General features: G+C 42.9%; 1 protein-coding gene and 1 long non-coding RNA gene across 3 annotated transcripts in view; one reads left to right on the forward strand and one right to left on the reverse strand.

The window, feature by feature from the left end:
* The window catches only part of LOC144822865 (uncharacterized), a 790,049-nt gene extending 788,431 nt beyond the window's left edge, over positions 1-1,618 (forward strand). Inside the window, exon 5 of the long non-coding RNA XR_013608711.1 lies at positions 1,512-1,618. This is a non-coding gene — a long non-coding RNA (uncharacterized LOC144822865). The remainder of the gene's footprint in view (positions 1-1,511) is intronic.
* VPS13C (vacuolar protein sorting 13 homolog C) overlaps positions 1-20,060 on the reverse strand; it is a 2,773,485-nt gene that overhangs the window by 1,886,458 nt on the left and 866,967 nt on the right. The gene's annotated exons all lie outside the window — the stretch shown is intronic.

Here is a 20,060-nt window from a genome sequence, read left to right on the forward strand (position 1 = left end):
GTTTCCCTAACTCACAACAGGAGTTACAACAGACTACATGTCATTTTTATCACGTTGCACAATTACACCATGTTACAGGTTATGTTGATGCAACTCGTATTGCAATATGTACAATATCAGCACATGAATTTGCATTTTGCAATCACTAAAATATCCAGGTTCTGTGTGATGCCTTCTGTGTTCTAATAAATGTTATAGCCTGTTTTCCCGGCAGCATACACGACTCTTACATGTTTTGCCACTTTTGGATTTACAATAGTCTATCTCAAGGCGACTTTAGAGATGGATATTTGCTTGGTAAGTGTGTTAAATACTGTAAATACACATGTATACAATACGAACAGCCTGCTTATGCTATGGTTTTTATTTTTTTATTTGTGACAATGCTTATGCATTACATCCTTGGATGAAGACACCATTTTAAATCCTAACACCAGAACCGAGAGCAGACATAATAGAACACTCTTGGTAATAGAGTACACATTTTTGATTCTTGAAGGAAGATTCAGGTGTCTGCGTAAAGGTGGGTAAGAGCTCCAGTAATACCAGGCATCAGTTGCAAAGTAAAAGCAACTTGTGATATGCTGAATTACATTACAATAAGGACGGGTCTACCCAAGGTAGAAATTAAATCTGAACCAGATCCTGATGATTAAATTCGACTTCCACAAATACCACAAGATGTCTCTTGTGCAGGTGAAGGCAGAGCATATCATACAGAACTCATTAGTTGTAAGGTAAGTCAAAAATAAAGTGTGCAAATCAAGCTCAAGACAACAGTGTTGCTATGCCATAGCAAGAAATCCCTTTACTCAGGTTTCTGACCAATGTAAATATTTTGTGTTATTCACACTCAAAAAGGAAGGGTTTCCAAATGTCAACATATTTGTTACAGGTTAAGTTAACAAAAAACAGTGTTAATAAAAAAACACAATATTAGCGCTTTCATCTGCCTCTACTCACACTAGTTTTATCAGTACTAGAAGCTTGAGGAATACCAGACACATCAGTACCATATGTACATCTGCGTGTGCACCGAACATTAATTACATCTGTCACAGAGAAGCTACTAAGGCTTGAATCCTCTTCACTTTACACTACCCATATATACCCAGTTCCTGAAATATTGCTGGTTACTATATTTTCCAATGCTGTTGTAACTTGAATTAGACTATGTGCCACATCCCACTGCAGTGTCCCATCTCCATCCGAATATTCACAGTATGTCGTGATAATATGGCGTCTACCTGTGCCTGACGGTTAACTAACCTGCTAAAAGAATCTAAACGCATCCTATGAGATGTCTATGCCTCTGAATCGTATGGTCTTGCTGCAAGGTGGTGACTAATGTACTTCCAGCCTCTGTCTGTAAGTGCATTAGTTAAATTCCTATCCAATTAATCGTTGTCCCTCCTCCAGAGTCTCTTATCTTCTATGCAAGCTAACTCGTGACATGGTAAATTTATTGCAGTTAATTGCCTATTTATATTTTAAATGTTTTCATTTTGCAGGCGCTGCACACAGGGCATTACGGCCTCCAAGCCCCAAAACACGAATGAGGTTTCTGTTTGTTAAAGCAGAGCGGCAACGTTGCATAAGCCTCCGGCGCATTCTTCAGCCACTCACAGTTGTATGTGGTGTGTCCCTGTGTGGGCTAGGCTCCTCAGAAACATCGGGGAAACCTGGCAGGGTAGAAACTGCTGCTCTGCATCAGGATGGGACAGCTAAATTTGTATGGCCTTTTGCTCTGTTTTGCGTTTTCTCTTACATGGTGCATGTGTGAGAGACCTGTATTTATATTACATTTTTTAATGTGAAATTAATGTTTACTTTTTACTTTACATTTTCTAAATAAATAAATGTGCAATTACTGCCCCTTATGTTTGGCAATGGTTGTAACTGAAATGTAAATATGAGGAAGAATTGTGATTCAATACTACACAGAAATATATATACTACAACTCCCAAATGCATATGAAAGCAAAAAATAAGAATTGTTATTGGACTTTTTAATACGATATATTTTTAAATAAGCTCTGGTCTTTGAAAATCATAATACTACTTTGTAGATTACAAAAAATCCTTACCTTGAAAAGCATTTGGTAGGTTGGATATATCATTAGTTAAACCAACAAAAATCTCTGGCTGCAGAGTGGACTTGAATCGAATTTCTAGAGAAGTTGGTGGCAGGCCCCCAAGTGCCTCTGCAAGATGATGGGTGTCCTTCTGTCCATGTCCCTATCTGCGAACCGTACCCCCTTTTCCGGATTTTCAGGATGATGCGCTAGGTGGCTCCAATGGAACTGAAGGTTCTAAAGCTGTTGAAGGCAGACATCTAGCAGAGGAGCTCCGGCATGCGGACAGTGCAGTTCCATATAATCCTGCACTAAACCGTGATGCGGCGAGCGGCTGGGGGCAATTGTCCTCGCCCTAATGGGTGAAGCGGACAGCAGGGGTCGCTGACATGACATCGGATGGGCCTGCAACCTTAACGGCTCATCACCCTAATCGCTGTGCAATCACATCCGCAAATCCCTCTACAGCCTTAGATGAAATAGAACGTGAGGCGGAATGCTTCGGGGCAGTTTCTGGTTATAGGTTGAATCGTGGGAAGTCACAAATTGTGGTTAATGATAATATCGGCCTGGCAGATCGAAGGGTGACAGAATCGGCCTTGTATTTAGGGGTTATCATTACGTCAGACCTAACTAAAATAGTTGAAAAGAATTTAGCTCCTGTAATTTAAAAATCAAAGAGAGATCTTGACAGGATGAATAACCTTCATTTGAAAATTGTAGGGCACTGTAACATTATTAAAATGTTATTCCTACCAAACGTTTTATATTTGTTTAGGACAATTTCCTTGAAGTTTGGTAATAATTGGTTTAATGAAATGGAGTTAACCGATTCTACTGGGCTCATGGTAACACGAGAAGGGCACTTAAATTTAAGTCCCTCCCTGAGGATAGAGGGGGCTGGGCAGAACCAGACTTAAGGGTATATTTTTGGGCCTCGGTTCTGCAATATATTCATGGGCTTTTGGGTGGCACGGTTACGGACCGGTGGAGGGGTGGTGATGGTATACCTCATGTATATGAGTTACTTTTAAACAGCGAGGTCCATATCTGGCTTCTAAGGTTTAGCGAGGCAAGTTATTATAAAAAACTTAAATTCAAGACTCTGGGAGCCGCAATTACGGTCTGGACTTCTATCCGGAAGAAACTAGGATTGGGTAGAATGAACAATTATACCCCTTTATTTAGGAATCCATCTCTACCGGAGGTTTTCCATGATGGTGTAATGAGACGATGGGATGAGTTGGGAGTAAAAACAATTGGGGATATTATGGATCCTGATGGCATAAGTACTTTTGAAAGAGCACAAAATTTGTATAATCTGGAGCGTAGAGAATTTTTAATATTTTTGTAGTCAGATCGGCCTTGGTATGGAAACGAGGGGGGAATAGAGCATTTGGGAGAGATGCTGTTATGGAACGATTGCAAGATCCGGAGGGGTGCTCAATCACGCAGATCTATGGCAAACTTAATCAATCTCAGAATGATGACCTGGAAAGAACTTCAGAAAAATGGTGGAGGAAATTGAATATAGAATCGAACTAGTTTAAAGCCTCGCTTAAGCAGGGGTGTATGGTTCTAAAGGTGGCCAATCTTCAAGCCCAACATTTTAAGACTATTTTTGAACTATATTTTACACCAGCAAGGATAGCTCAATGGGGTGGGACCAGTGGCATTTTTGCCCGCGATGTCATAGTACAGAAGCTGACACGATTCATATGTTCGCTTCATGTTCTATGCTGGACCCCCTGAAAACGGCGATAGAGCTTTTTATGGGACAGACTCTGGGCAAACAGATAAGCTTAAATAACGAACTAGTGGTTTTGGGGGTGACCAGGGACGGAGCCCAAGTAGCTCATCATGAATTTGTATTTATTGCAATGGCCGTTGTTAGGATCTGTGTGGCATCTGCATGGAAAGATGCTAACCCCCCTACTTTTCAACAATGGGTGTCACGACTTTTAGCCAAATATAGTTTGGAAAAAGGGTTATATGAAAAAAAAGGTTGGAAAGCATGACAGCAAGGGAAACGGATTTGGGCTCCTGAAATAGATTGAAAAATTAGATTGGAGAGACCCTAGCTATAATCATTGGTCTTGAGGCTAGTAGCCGCTTTTAACTGTTGCAGTATATATGCTATTCTTATTATTTTGAAGGGTGGGAGTAGGGTACAATATAATATAATTCTAGTGGATTGTTGTTTATTGTTTTATCCTTTTCTCTCCCATTAATGTTTGAAATGTATTTAGTATCTATTGTCAGTTATATATGATCAAGGAACATGTGTACGAAATTGTATGTTATTCTTCTTTTGTTTTTTTTCCCTTTTTTTATGTTCATGTTTTTTTTTCTTTGTGTAACAATGAATTAATTAACTGATCGTGATTAATAAAAAAAATTTAAAGAGAGGAGAGGAGGGTCACCCTAACCTACAATACTTTATACTGAGCATGGCTCAATTTATGGACAGAGCGGCTTGAAATATGGCTTTCTTACATTGAGGGATAATGCCCAGGGAAATTGAAACTACATAGGCGGGTGGCTTTCTCGGGGCACTGCCTTTCCTCCACCCTAAAACATCCGAGTAGGGGGCCTCTCGGAGGATGTGGATGGGATTCCGAATGATGGCTGAATTTCTGGAAGAGTGAGAGAAGACTTTCACGCCAACCCATTCTCTCTACCCACATTTCTCAATGGAATGAGCGCACCGGGTATCATCCCGCAGACTCCCTCTGGAGAGCCAGAACTCTCATGTCCAGTGATGGCAAAGATGCTCCACTACAAAGACAGATCTGTTATCCTACAAGCTGCTGGGCGCACAACTCCACTGGAATACAAAAGCTGCTGCATATCAAAGTTCTCAGACTACATGGCTCTGATTTAACAGCAGCGCTCTTTCTTTCTCGCAGTGAGGCGCCACCTCCTGAACTTGAAAGTTTAATACTCTCTACTGTTTCCAATAAAGTTAAAGAAAATGCATGACCATCAAGCCCACTCCTTCACAGAGCCGAACTCCGCCTGGAATTGGGTGGAAACACACTTTGAGGGCAGCCATCCACCTACTACCAATAATATCAACCTGTCCCAATCTGGCAAGTGAAGAGGCCGGAGAAACGGACCTCAAAATAGGCCTTGGAGTGCTCCTCTTGTGCCCTCTCCTCATGTGCATTGCCAACATTAACATTGAGAAATAGACACAGGATTTTTGTACCCAACATACTAAATCCAGGGACACACCAGGTGAGGAGGACTTGGTCTGGTATGAGGGGCTACTGTCAGGATCAGTAGTTAAGCCATGATTAGCAGATGATCTACTATAACAATTTTACACAGCCTTGGCCACCTGGGGGCCCCCTGGCATCCCACCTACACCATGACTTGGAAAGTACATCTGCAGCCTCTTTTTCTGCTACCTCTCCAACTTTAGCTGTTCTCCATCATCATCCCCGTTTTATGTACTGGCTCATGGAGCAAAGGTCTGGGCATGTGTCCCTTAGCTGCAAGCTCTGGTTTTGGCTTGATTTCGTGGTTTGATACCTGTTTTTATTCCCACTGCACAAGCTACACATGATCACCCTTCTTGCAGGCCAGAATAGATAAATGGTAAGGGTACCCAACTACAACTTCCCCTTCCATCCACACATATCTGACATTTCCCTATGACCACTAAATGCACCATACGATTTCTCACACTAAATATACGGGAATACATTCACCACACCGCCGTTACTCAGTATATGCTTATATCATAGGAAAGAAGGCAGACCGTAGTTTCCTACAGATAGATAGATAATTACTTTTATTTGATTTAGTTTAAATCATAAAAGGGTGGCACATCCACCAATATACACGATGTACAAGGATGATTATATCAATGCATTAATTAACATGAATCTCATAAAATTTACTAAAATTATTATATCAATGCATTAATTAACATGAGTCTCATTAAAATTTACAATAAAACAAGTTAAAAGGATAGAAGTGGGTTGGTGATCTAAAAGAAGACTAGTACCGTAGATCGAATCGAGTGATTCCAAGATAAAGTGCTTGGTGCTGTAAACTAATAGTCTGCAGTAGAAAAAAAAAATATTAATTTATACTTTATCGAGGCTGGAGACTACTACCGTTGTTAATTCCTATTATTTTGCAATTTATCACCTTATTTCCCCAGTTAATTCTAACTGGCAGTCCCTCTTTTCCAGTTCCTTTGCTGCGATAGTCAGAAACGTTATTACCTTACAAGCCAGTTTTACTGTTGCGCCTCCTAGGCATTTGATTACAGCAGTTATTTGTTCAATAGTGGCTGTAGAAGGGTTTTCCGTATGTGTAGGAATGCCGGACAAATACATAGTAGGTGAAGTACTGACTCTTCTCCTTGGCCACACATGCAGCAATCCATTGTGGGCCAAGCCATTTTCCATTTTGGAGTGAGATCTTTTGATGAATACTCACCCAGTCTCAATAAAATCAATTTCCGTTTTTTTTTATTTGCGAAATGTTCGATCAGGTATGATTGAGGTTTTAGCTTTTTGTATGTTGACATTACCGTCCAGGCATTGGTTTTGAAGTCAAGGAGGCTTTGTCTATTGCCTTAGATTGTAGCGTGATGGTTTTGTTAACTACTTGTTTGAATACAGGTTAGGACAATATTGTATTCCAAGCGTCCTTTAGTTTTAGAGCTGCGATGGATTGTTTTAGGAAGAAGCAAACTTTCACGATTCGCTCCCTGTGCTCTTGTGTCCACCACCAGGGGGCTGAACTGTGGGACTCTCCAGTGTTCTAATATGTTACCTGACACTCCCCTGCATGCATATCTTGACTTCCAGCCATTTGAACACAATTTGGGAATTGACATCCATTCCCAATCCATGCCGGGTTTTGTGAAAGCCAGCCTGTTTAGACTCAAAGCCAGCCTACTCATTCCTGAAACTCCATTACCCAGAATTCCCTGCTCACTACATTGTCTCCACCCCTGCAGGCCAAGGATGGGTGGAGGAATTCAGTTCACCTGTGGCTGGCTGCTGCTAGCCTGCTCACACCTGCTGCATGTGATTATTGTGAGCTCTTTTAAGCTTCAGCTCCTTTCAGCCCAGTGTTGGTCATTGTAGCTGTTTACCGGTGAGACCGATCCTTGTTTCCAGTGCTCCCTGAGCTGTTGCTATCCCTGTTTCCTGAGCTTTAGCTATGCCTTGTTCCTGACCTGCTGCTGTTTTCTTTGTTCCTGAATTAGCACTGCCTGCAGTGCTACCTTAACTTCTGAGCCTTAGCAATCCTTGTTCCTGAACTGCAGCAGTTCCCCTTCTCCTGAATTAGCTCTGCTTTCAGTGCTACCTTGTTTCCTGAGTTCCTGAGCTATAGCTATTCCTTGTACCTGGATTAGCACTGCCTGCAGTGCTCTTGTTTCCTGAGTTCCTGAGCTATAGTTATTTTTTGTTCCTGGGCTTCAGCTAGTTCTTGTTCCTGATTTGCACTGCTTGCAGTGCTCTCTTGACTCCTTGTTTCCTGAGCTGTAGCCATTCCCTGTTTCCTTGTAATAGCACTGCCTGCAGTGCTACCCTGACCCCATAGCCTTAGTATTCCTTGTTCCTGAACTGCAGCAGTTTCCCTTCTCCTGACTTAGCACTGCTTGCAGTGCTACCTTGTTTCCTGAGTTCCTGAGATATAGCTATTCCCTGTACCCGAATTAGCACTGCCTGCAGTGCTACCTTGTTTCCTGAGTTCCTGAGCTATAGTTATTCTTTGTTCCTGGGCTTAGCTATTTCTTGTTCCTGATTTGCAGTGCTCTCTTGACTCCTTGTTTCCTGAGCTGTAGCTATGTCCTGTTTCCTTGAACCAGTATTGCCTGCAGTGCTACCTTGACTCCTGAGCTCTAGTAATTTCCGTGTTCCTGAACTAGCACTGCCTGTAGTGCTACCTTGACTCCTGAAGCTTTGGTAGTTCCCTGTTCCTGAACCAGCACTGTCTGCAGTGCTGCCTTGACTCCTGAGCCTTAGCTCAATTCTTGTTCCTGCCCCAGCTCTGCCTTCTATGCTACTTTGTTTGTCTTGAATCCTTAACCTGTACTATTCTAGTATACCTTTGTAGCCTCTCCTTCTGTACACCCCTTTCCAGTCCCTGCCTTTCTTCCCATTTCCTTGGTTCCAGTTCTAGTTTGCTGTCTTTCTATTCTGCTGTCTTGCTTCTGTTACCTTCTATGTTTGTTACCTCCTTTCTGCCAAGTGTGCCCTGTGATTTCCTTCCTTTCCTGTTAAGCACTCCTCCTTGCTAGCTCCTTGTCTATTGTGCTTTTGTTTAGTTCTTCCCCCTTGCTGTTACTGCCTTGCGTGTTCCTGTTTGATCGCCAGGATCCGTGGGCACAGCTGACTACCTAGGTGGTGTTTCTTGTTCACTGTGAGTATTGTCTATGAGTTACATTTATAACATCACCATAGGTATAAGCTCCACAGACCCTGCCTTGGCATGCATATCCTACATGTGGGTATTTGCAGTCAGTATCTGTAACAGCAATTGTGGGTAAGAAACTTACCATGTGGAGCTCCTGAGTGCTTTACCCCACACCCCTCTTTATTGTTAACATTGTATTATATATATGTCTTGCACGTCTGTCCTGGGTGTAGTTAGTCTGAATGCTAAATTGCCTTGCGAGTGCCCTTCCTTTCTGAGTCTTAGCCATCTTGTTCCTTCGTGCATGCTTTCCCTTTGGATCTCTTTTCTCCTCTGACTTCTTGTATGATCCTGGGAAGCACTGTACTCCTTTTTCTGTGTATGTTTTTCTACCCAGTTCCCAGTCCTTGCACAAGTCTCTGACTGTGTTCCCCACATAGTCCCGGACAGTCTCTGACACAAACTCTGTTAGTCTATCTGGATTGCTTTTCAACCTCCAGCCAGCAATTATGTGTTAAAGAATCTTCCTCTGCTGCCCTCATTCTCCAATAATATTTGACAAGTGCTCCTTGTCTTGTTGGAATCAGACTTTTTAACCCGAATTCCAGTCTGATCGAGGCTTGTCGAATATGGCGCGGAATTAAAAATAGATTCTTAAAGAGTAGAGTTTGAGCAGTATTTAAAATTGTTGCATCCTTTGTATTTAGAAGTTCAGAACCATATGTGATTGATGGCAAAAATGTTGTCTATAAGTGTGTTGTTGAAGTGTTGCTTAGTTTTTTTGCAAGATTTTAAATGCGAATAATAGCTGTTTTGCTTTGACTTTCCCTAGTTCTAGATGTTCCTTGAAACTAAGGTGTTGGTCTAACAGTACCCCCAGATATTTATATGTTACCACCTTATCCAGGGGGTCACAGTTTATCGTCCAGGTGAATTTTATTTGTTTTTTTATGAGAGTTTGAAAAACACATACAGGAAACACATCTCACTAGTGATGAACTCCAACGCCTTAGCAGGTGATAGAGAGGTATGGTTCACAGCACAACTTATTCTGCACATGCACAAAGTGCGCTGCTCTGGATACGCCTGAGTACCTCCTTTCAAACACAAAAGAGTTATTCATAAAAAGGGCAGATACATGTTTGTTGAGGGCCTATTAGATGATGATCCTGTTGTTCTGGGTTGTATTTATGTACTAGACTCAGAGAAAATTCCATTCTGGACAACGCTATCAAGAGTCCTAGCCCAATGGAGATTATAACAATGTACTGGATGTCTCCCTTGACAATTCCCACCTCCCTGTCCTTCATACCCCAGCTCACTAACATTCCACACAGTTCTGTGGATGGGCTCAACAGTGGTCCCTTCTCGATGCGTAGAGAGCCTACAACCCACACATACACCTTTATTCTCAGTACTCGGCCTCACACAATCTTTATGTCCATTGAGATCATTTTATGTGTTCTCAGGACTCAGTTCCATGACTTTTCCACTCAGACTTCTTGGGTCAGGTGATATCAGACCATGCCGCACATATAGTAGACATCGAGTAAGGTGCTCCTCACCGACCGGTTCCTTCCTGGAGGTTGTTCAAAGATACACTACTTGATCTGGTATTTTGTGATACCCATTTAACCCACATAGCCCAGTACTTTGAGGAAAATCATGGCACAGCCACCAGCTATGGGATTCCTTTAAGGTGATCACTAGGAGCTTCTGCATTCAAAACATAGCAAGAGTTAACAGGGAGTGGACTAGGGACCTCCGAGTTGTGGATGAGGCAGTGAATGCATTGGATAACCTCCCCCCTTCATGATAAAATGACGCACCAAGCCCTGATAGATGCCAAGAAACAACAAGCCGCCATAGTAGAATGCCTCCTCTGTTAAAATTTCACAGATTACATGCTGAAGGATGAACCTGGTCACCTAGTAGCATAACTGACCTGACAGGAAACACATGCTCACGGAAATCGTCCCAGCCAAAGGCCCTATTTTCAGATCCCAGTCAGCTATACTACAAGCATTTAGCTCATACTATGCCTAGCTATACAGGGCACCTCCTGCCCGAACCCTCTAGCACAATTAAATGTTTCCTAATCCCACTCTCCACCCCTGCCCTCCATCGACGCTTTGCGAAGAGAGGAGCTGAACAAACTCATCACTGGCTGAGGTAAAGAAAGCAATACATGACCAAGCTCAGAATAAGACCCCAGGATTAGATGGGCTTCCTACTGAATATTATGGTAAGTTCTCTATAAACCTGGCCCCACGTTTAGGCGAAGTATACAATGAAGCCCTAACCACCGGCGTGTTTACAGCTTCCCTCCAGTTGTCTCTTCTAGTATCCCTCCTGAATCCTGATAGGGACTCCAATCGCCTCTCCTCCTATCGGCTGGTGGCCATATTGGGCAAGGATTATAAAATAATGGGCAAAGTCCTACATCTTGTCCTCATTCACCCCGATCAAAATAGATTTGAACCAGAACGCAAAATGTTTAATAATATTAGATGACTCTTCCTTGTGATGAATCAGGCCTCGCTGTGATTCTCGCAGGCAGCATCCATCATACTGGACCTCGAGAAGGCATTTGATTCTTTATCCGGGTTCTAGGTTCTAGGGGTAGTAGGCTTGGGCCAATCTCTGCTGACCTATGTTATGTTACGTTATGTTAAAGGGTACTTGTAGAGCACAGAGCTAGTCAGGAAGAGTGTTCCGGTGCTAAAGAACCTCAGGGCTGGACTGTTGCTATTGCTACAAAGGGCAAAAGCCTTAAGTTTGTTGCTGGAACCGCCAGGTTTTCAGCTGCTACCTGAAAGTGAGCAAGTCTGGCACTTGTCTGAGTGACACCGGCAAAAGGTTCCAGACAAGGGCAGTTGAGAAGTTGATCTCAGGGTTCTGCCGGGGATATATTATAGAACTCTCTTTCTAATATAGTGCGCGCCCGTACCATGTAAACCCTTAAAAGCCAAGACCAAGGCTACAAGCAGATTCTTTTTCAGACCGAGGGCCAATGCAAAGCCTTCAGGTGAGGAGAGATCTGAACTCTGGGTCCAAGCATGAGGACCGCCCTGGTGGCCACATTCTGTACCACCTGAAGCCTGTTCAGTAGGTACTGTGGGAGGCCCAGGTATAGGACATTTACATAGCCCCACCTAGAGACAATGAGGGCTTGGACCATGGCCTTCCTGTGGGTGAGAGGCAATAGGAGGAAACATTTCTTGAGCATTCATAGGAGGCCAAAACAGGATGCTGCGACTGCCTGGATTTGAGCCATCATGGACAGGGTGTCATTTAACTTAACCCCCAAGTTCTTGACCGTGTTTACCGAGGCTAGGGGAGGTGACGGGTCAGAAGGTCACCACTGTTTCCACTCATCCCAAGATGGAGAGCCGAAGAAGATTATCTCTGATTTCTCAGGGTTACATTTTAATTGATTCTCTCTGAACCAAGTGAAAATCCCAGTCAGGTGTTTTTTAATATTCTCCCCTGCATAATCATCGCCCTTATCACATGTAAACAAAAGCTGTGAGTTGGTCATGGGGCACGAGGCAAAAGTGGTGGAGAGGTCCAGCAATATCAGTATCGCGTTACCTCCTTTACCTAACTTCTCCTTAATGGTCTCAGAGAATTCGAGCAGCGTAGTCTCTGTGCTGAAATTAGATCTAAAACCAGGCTCTGGTGAAAAAGATTGTTAGTTTCACCAGAATCATTGATAACTGAATCCACGTATTTCTCTAGGGCTTTAGAGAAGAAAGGGAGGAGTGAGATCGGTCTATAATTGGATGCCACCAAGCGGTCGGCGTATGGCTTTTTCAGCAGTGGTAGAATTTTTGCACTTTTCCAACTGCATGGCACCTGCCCATTTATTAGCAAGGAGTTGAGGACAATATTAGCGGCTCGATTAATAATCTCTGCTGCAGATGCATGCCCTTTGGCAGGGCATGGATCCGTGGGAGAGCATGACTTAAGGACTTTCTTAATCTCCAAGGACGTCTCCAGTGGATGGACCCATCGCGAGAGCGTCGGATGTTAGAAAATCTGTGCTCCTTCTTTTAACCGGGAGGGACTCCGGAAAGCAGTCTTGGATAGTCTTGATTTTATCATGGAAATATGAGGCAAGTTGGCTTGTCCATTACTTAGTGAGGGTAAAAAGCCTGGCACCCACACTCGGGGAGCAAAAATCTTACACAATTTTAAAAATGTCCTTGCTTTTACTACTGGAAGAAAAAAAAGGTTTTTTTGCTTCATAAATTTTATTGTGATGGAACTTTTAGTCTTGTTTATAGATTTACTTGTCCTCTATATTAAAATGTTTCTGTCATACTCTTTCCAGCCGTTTGCAGGCACTTTTGCTCTGCCCGAGACCTTAATTGAACCATGGAGCAGAAATTCTAGCTGACTTGGAGGGGCGAGTGGAAGAAGGTGCAAGCGGAGCATTGCTGCAACCAGTGCAAACCTGTTACATCAGTCATGTAGTGCAAGCACTAGTCGCTTGATTTCATCCCCCTTTCCAAAAGGCCAGGGCACACGCCAGGGCTGCCCTCTCTCCCATACCCTGTTCACAATCACCATGGAGCCACTGGTTCATTGCCTTCGATTGGAGGTCAGCAGTGGAGGATTCCCACAAGCTGGAACTATACACACAGTGTCACTCTATGCAGATGACTTCTTATTATATATACGAAATGCTTCAGCAGACAGGTCTTTAATATTGACTACTTTCCAGGACTTTGAGGAAGCAGCTGGCCTCCAGGTGAACTGGGAGAAATCATGTGCCTTTCCGTTTTGCAGCAATGCTCCCCCACAGGTAATCCAAATGGGCGATGCTACACTAGCTTGGAGGACAGCAGTCCGTTTTCTAGGGGTTTGTCTACATCACTCCCAAAAAGACCTGTTTGGAGGCAACCTGAAACAAAACTACATAACCCTTAGATCCCAAATACGCTTCTGGCAGCGGCTCCCCTTGCACTCACAGGCATGAATGTTCTCCCCCGCCTCCTTTATTATTTTTTTAATGTTCCAGTGTTTCCTCACTGTCACTTTTTTCACGATTTGGATACATTTTTGGGAACCTGTTGTAGCACAGTGGGAAGGGATGTGTGGCTCTTCAATAACTTTAACTGCCGATGGGTCAAGGGGGACTTAGAGTGCCATCCTTCTAAACTTACTAGCTAGCAGCACAGCTCCAATGGGTATCCCAATGGCTGACAGTAACTAAACTCTATGAGACGAGCACAGGAAATGGTCCTCTACGCTGCCTACACCCCACTATCAAGATACATCGCTCCTGGTTTATACATGGGTGGATCGCCCGAAAATGATGAACTAGAGTTTTTCAGCTCACAAGTAAAATCACCCCATATTCCCCCAAAATTTCCCTCCAGGGCCTACCGGGCCCCTTAGGTCTGCTTGCTGCTGAGCAGCTGTCAAAATGGCATGCACATTACTAAGAATGGGAGAGAGTCCTCTCCCAAAATGCCCAGTTCCTTACATTTGAGCAAATTCATCAGGACTTTAATAGCCAGCCCCCCCCTCCCTCCCCCCCCGGACAGTTAGGAACATGCGAGCAATTGCTGGTGGCACTCTGATCACTATGGTGAGAAATGGACTAAGAAACGCATACCCTCACTGTGATACATACTCTTGCTCTCACAGTGGTAACATTTCAGCTTATTTTTTCCGACTCCCCAGATTAACGTAGACTTTTGTTAGCCTTTACCTAGCGCACAGTAGTTTCCGGCTCCTTGTCTTTGTCAACTATTTCTGAAATATGTTCATTAATGCTAGGTGTTCTAATTTCCTTCAGACACAGTGCTAAGTGCTCAATGGATTTGGCAATTTCAATAGCCTCTTGAAGATTGGGTTGTTTTTGTAGACGTTTTTCCTGTATTTTGGTATTGTTAGTGCAACGCACTAACTGTTCTCTTATGAGTGACTTGTTTAATTCAGCAAACTCAGATAACTTACTTAACCCTCTAAGTAGTGCTACATAATTTGTCACACTCATGTTTACCTTGGGACCGACTGAAGAATTTGTGACATTCAAGCACTATATTTATTTTGTCACCAAAGTGATTTTGAAACTTGAACAAAGTTTTTGTACTCATCTACTTCATCCTTACACTCTTCCCCTTCATGTTCAACACGGGGAACGACAGGGTCAGGTAAGACTCAAAAATCCTTCTACAATGATTGCCCAAAAAATGCAGTAAAATATGTTGTTTCCTTACATAACTAAACTTTTCTCCCCCAGTGGCAATTTAATACAGTTAGAATATTTGTATCCATTCCTTTCAAGGCACCACAGGTTTGCCTAAGTTTCTTAGGAATGGTGCAGGTTGGAGCATGCTTGCCACTGCCATGGCAATGATGAGGTGTACGAGAGTAGAAAAGGGGTAGCAACACTGGAAGGATTGGATAAATAAAGTAGGAATATATCAGGGTTAAACCTACAATAGAATTCACAGTGCTGATGGAGTACTAAATATTTAAAACTGCAGTACAAGATAAAGCTGACACATTAAATAACATTCAGGTCCACACAAAAATGGTATCTCACCCATGGAAGAGAACAAGAGTGAATGATATGAACCTAGAGCATGTAAAGAGTAAAGAAGCATGCAAATTATAGCACAATGGTGTGCAGACACCGAGCTGGAATCGCACGTAGACCCCAAAATGCGTAACAAGTACACAGAAAGCAGTAGAAGTGAAAAAAGTATGTGCGTCACTGAGGAGACATGCGTGCTGAGGGTGGAGATGTAAATGGAGGTACCACAAGGAACACCAAGGTGTGCGCATCACCTAAATTGATCATCTGAAAAAAATATGCAGAGACTACGAGAAGTGTGCATGTCACTGAGAAGACACACTTAACAAATGATGGGAAGACAAAAGATATACCAAGGTGTGCGCATCAACGAAAGGACATGCATGCAGCCGCTGCTCACAAGAGGGTACCAATGCCACAGTTTAAACAGGTGTGCGAGTCACTGAACACAGGAAACCCACCAGAGTTGGTGATGGCTGAACAACAAAACAGCGCTGCATATATGCAAGAAATGAAGCTTATGAGGAATGTCTTCAGGTAAAGGCAGAGGCACTTTCAGTTAACAAAGACCGCCGGACACACGGCAGGCTCCTGGCATGTCTACGCAGCATAGCCAGTGGTGATACTCCGTCCACAGCTAGCAACCACCAACACCCAGAACCAGGCAGGCTCGGACCACTCAGCTAGGGGCAGGCTCAGGGCATTTCACTGCAGCAGGGCCAGCAGTAATACCTCTGTCTGAGCCCAATACCAGCAACCACGACCGCCCGGGACCGGGCAGGGTGAAGGCGTGTAACACAGCAAGGACGGCACGGCAGAAACACCTCCTGGAACAATGGGCAGCCGGAAGGAGGTTAGGAGAGGCGAGTGACGGGGCTGGAAGGACAATGTCCCGAAATAACAGAGAACATGTGCAGCTGGAGGGCATCCAAAAGATACGAGGATGTAGAGGAAAGCAAAGAACGGAGAGAGACTGTACCACAACCTGCGGATTCAAGATGAAAAGGGGAAATGTACCAGCTGGCACAAGAAGAAGCGGAGGATAGCCCGAAGGGAAGAGGCCCATTACGCAGATTGTCGCCAGTGTTACAAAGATGCTGTTTTCCTATCTCAAGCCCCTCTGAATACAGAGGAACAATTTGACACTCCAGAATATCCTATTTTGGAGATCATCTCTTCCGCCCTAACTTCTAAGTAATGGGAAGAATGTTATGGTCAAGACAAAACATTTGAACAACTTAGAACATCCACCTGTCTAGGTTGGCCCAAGTGTTACAATGAAGTCAACGATAGGGCCAAAGGACTCTGAGAAATCCATCACAAAATAGATTTAAATCAGAACTAGATATTTAGGAATGACAAAATAATATACCTCCTGAAGGTATAAGGGACAAGGTGATTGACCTCGTACCCAAAGGTCATCTTGGAAGTAGTCTAACGAATGCCAGGCTTAGAGAACGCTACTGGTTTCTCAACATAGATTTACTTGTGGGATCCAAAGTTAGGAACGGTCTAAATTGTGCCAATAGTGACAAATCCAAAGTTGTTCACAAAACTCCCTTATCTCTGGTTTGTATTCCAGAAAAACCATGGGGAAAACTTGCTGTGGATAGAACTGGTCCCATTAATCATAAAGGTGTCCCTAAAGGCTTTGCATTTGTTTTAGTTGACTACCAATCCCATTGGGTCGTCACAAGGATGGTGAATCAAATCAGCACAGAATTTCTCATTTATTTCCTAATTGACACATTTACAACAGGAGGCATACTATCCTTGTCGCCAGTATTACAAAGATGCTGGAACAGAAACTGTCTTTATTACGAGTGTCCACTCTCCGCCACTCCAAACGCCCTCCATGCACAGCCTCAGTCTTCTTCTCATCCCAACATTTTAAAGCAGGCTTCAGCCAAACAGCTGGAATGCACCATATAGCATATATAGGGGGAAGGGAAATATCAACAGATATTATAACAATACAGAAACTACAGTAACTCATGCATTAGAAAAGATTAGATACGAATTACAACAACCACCTCTGCAGAACAATTGATGGTCACCAAGTACATTGCTTACTGAGATGACCTCCACCGGGAGCAGGGCAACACAGTTTCCCAGTATTAAAGCAAGCCTGAGGAGACATGCGATGGGTCTCAAGTTGCTTACGTTTTTGGGGTCTGGGGTTTGGTTAATTCTCTACGGGTGTCGTGTGCCTGCTTTTCGGGTAACCTCAGACCTCCCATAAGTGATGTGCTATTAGTTTACAATTAATAGGGTAGGCGGTATTAGCCTACATTTGTAATCTTCTGAGTATAGGATATGATAAGCAAGTGGACCAATTGGTTAATTTCAGATCTTTACTCGTGTGCTACCCAGTCAAACCTTTAAATACGTTTTGCAGATATGTTTAAGGGTGCATTGTTCCAACCGCATGGTCTGCATATTTCAGAATTGGAGTAGGGTTGGAAAGTATGCATGGGACGTTTCAGCTATAGCCTTTAGGCAGTCTTTGGTATCATTACTTCAACGATTAAACAAGATTAGAGTCAAGGGCACACTCCTGTTGAATGTTTATCTGCCGAAAAAAACCTGCAAGTTCAGTATCCTTTTTGTACGTTAATTTCGGCCTTTTATTAAAGCCCTTTCATTTTCCTTGCACAAACATGTCAGAATGATTGCTGTGGAGCAAACATAAGGAACGATTGCTGTCCCTCACAAGGACTTGCCCGGCCTCAACACAGAATAGGATTATGCATGTGCCCTTTCAGGGAAAATGCTGAAGACACAGGTAACTAATTGCACACAACAGTCTCCGTTTTAAAACTGAAATGCAAACATTGCTGTACTGACCGAAATAATAATCTACGTTACGTGAACGGATTCAGAGAAGGCACACTTATATGAAAATAATTTTTATTTCTGATATTTTATAAATATTTCTGAGAAACAACATTTAATGAACCATCTTTTAGAAATAAAACATCAAAGCTGCAAAACACGAATATTCTATGTTGTGAAGATGTGTAGGGCGTGCACGCCTCCCAGGGGAATCGGGCCTGAGAGGAATACGTGCTCCGACTGGGTCCTATTGTAATAGCCAGATTGTTTTTGTTTTGTTGTTGTGTGAAACTGCAACATGGGGCTGGAAGCGCCATTGTATGTCAGGAGGTTGTTCCAGGCTTTAGGAGCCTGGTAAGAAAAGGAGCGGCCTGTGGAAGTTGAGGAAGCGGTTTAGGTATGCAGGGCCTTGCTTATGTATTTCTTTGTAGGTGTGAGTGAGGAGTTTGTAGTGGGCACGTTTGTGCATGAGGAGCTAGTGGAGGTCTTTGATGTGACTGGGTGTGTAACCATAGTGCGAGTCTGAGAGGGAGTATGGCTTCTGCATTCTTAATGACCTGGAGTCACTTGATGAGTTGCATGGTAATTCCAATGTAGAGGGTGTTTCCATAGTTTCGTCTGCTGGTAATCAGTAACAGATCTTTGAGTTTTCAGAGGGAGTTATCTAAACATTTTCTTGAGGAGTTTGAGAGTGCATAAGCAGGTAAAGGTGACATTTTGACCTAACTGGACATCGAGATTTGATTGTTGATCATAATTCCTATGTTCCTTGGTGAATTCCAGAGGGGGGGTTTTCTCCAAAGATGAAAACTGATGTTTTGTCAGAGTTGAGCTTCAGGGAGTTCGTTTTCATCCAGTTTGTGACTTCAGACATGCAGTAGGTGAACTATATCTGGATTTTGGATGTGTCGTTGGATAGGGAGAGAATGAGTTGAATGTCGTCTGTGGTTGAGTTAATGCATAGGAGTAGACGATTCTGGTGAGTTGGGCCAGGTAGATGTTGAAGACCATGGGGCTAAGCAAGCAGCCTTGGGGGATGCTGCAGATAAGGTTGGGGGCAGAAGATGAGTGTGGGGCCAGGCTGACCGTTTGGGTGCATCCAGTGAGGAAGGAGCTGATCCAACGGAGTGAGGGTCCACATACAAGGAGTGGGTAATTTGCCTTATACGATGCCTGAAAAGTTGGGGCAATGTGCACGCCCCGGGTATATGGGTAATGGAAAAAGCTCATAATTTATGGTGTGGATGGTGGAAAGTATTAGTTGATAGCATAGAACATCATTTACACTAGCAATTCTTTCTTCCACAGAGCAAGAAAAGCTTTTGTTTTCATTCTGATACTCTTTAATGTTAACCTCTAACTTTTCAAACTCACAATCAAACCACAGTACCTTTGTTGAGTCGTCTACGTAATTATTTTCAGAAATATATGGGAGTTTTCACAATTCGTTGCCCTTTCTGCTCAGAGAGAGGTGCGTTAAGTGCCAACTACTTCTGCTGGTGGTCCCAATGTTTCTTTAGGAGGCATATCGTCCTGTATAATATTAACAAACATTCAGGGCTAACGTGCCGGAACATTGATAAGAAATAAATCAATGTTCTGGCATTGCTTATGAAGTATATTCACCATAGCATACATATTTTTTAATCTCCACACTAGGTACTTTCCTGTGTAGTTGTAGTGGGGGAAACAAGGCTCAATTAAATAGGAGTTTGGAGAAAGACCAGAAACCGATGCAGAACAGTCGGGTGGCCTTAGATATTTAGGTATTTCCGCGGTACTCCATACACTTTTTTTTACACAATTAAATACGTGCTAAAAACTTTAAATACACTAAACATATTTTTTAAATATAGTGTAATACAGTGTTTTTTTGATTTTTGATTTCATTTTTTTAAAGTACCACAGTACTTCCTAGGTAGTACTGCAGTACTTTGCATCAATATCTTTATATATGTAGAAACTTTTATAGTTTTTCCCTATCCATTACCACTTTAGTAAAGTTTTTATTACCTATTAACACTTTAACTAAGTGGTAATAGGATGGGAAAATATTTAAGATATAATACTTATCTATTTCTAAGGCCCTACGCCAGAACACTGGCAAAATAGCATTAAAAAAACATGGCTGCCTTAAACTTTTGTAAAGGCAGTCATTATCCAATCAGATAATGACTTGCTATTGCCATGTACCATGGCATTTTCGTGAA

This window comes from Lissotriton helveticus, chromosome 3_1, assembly GCF_964261635.1.
Source record: "Lissotriton helveticus chromosome 3_1, aLisHel1.1, whole genome shotgun sequence".
Lineage (NCBI taxonomy): Eukaryota > Metazoa > Chordata > Amphibia > Caudata > Salamandridae > Lissotriton > Lissotriton helveticus.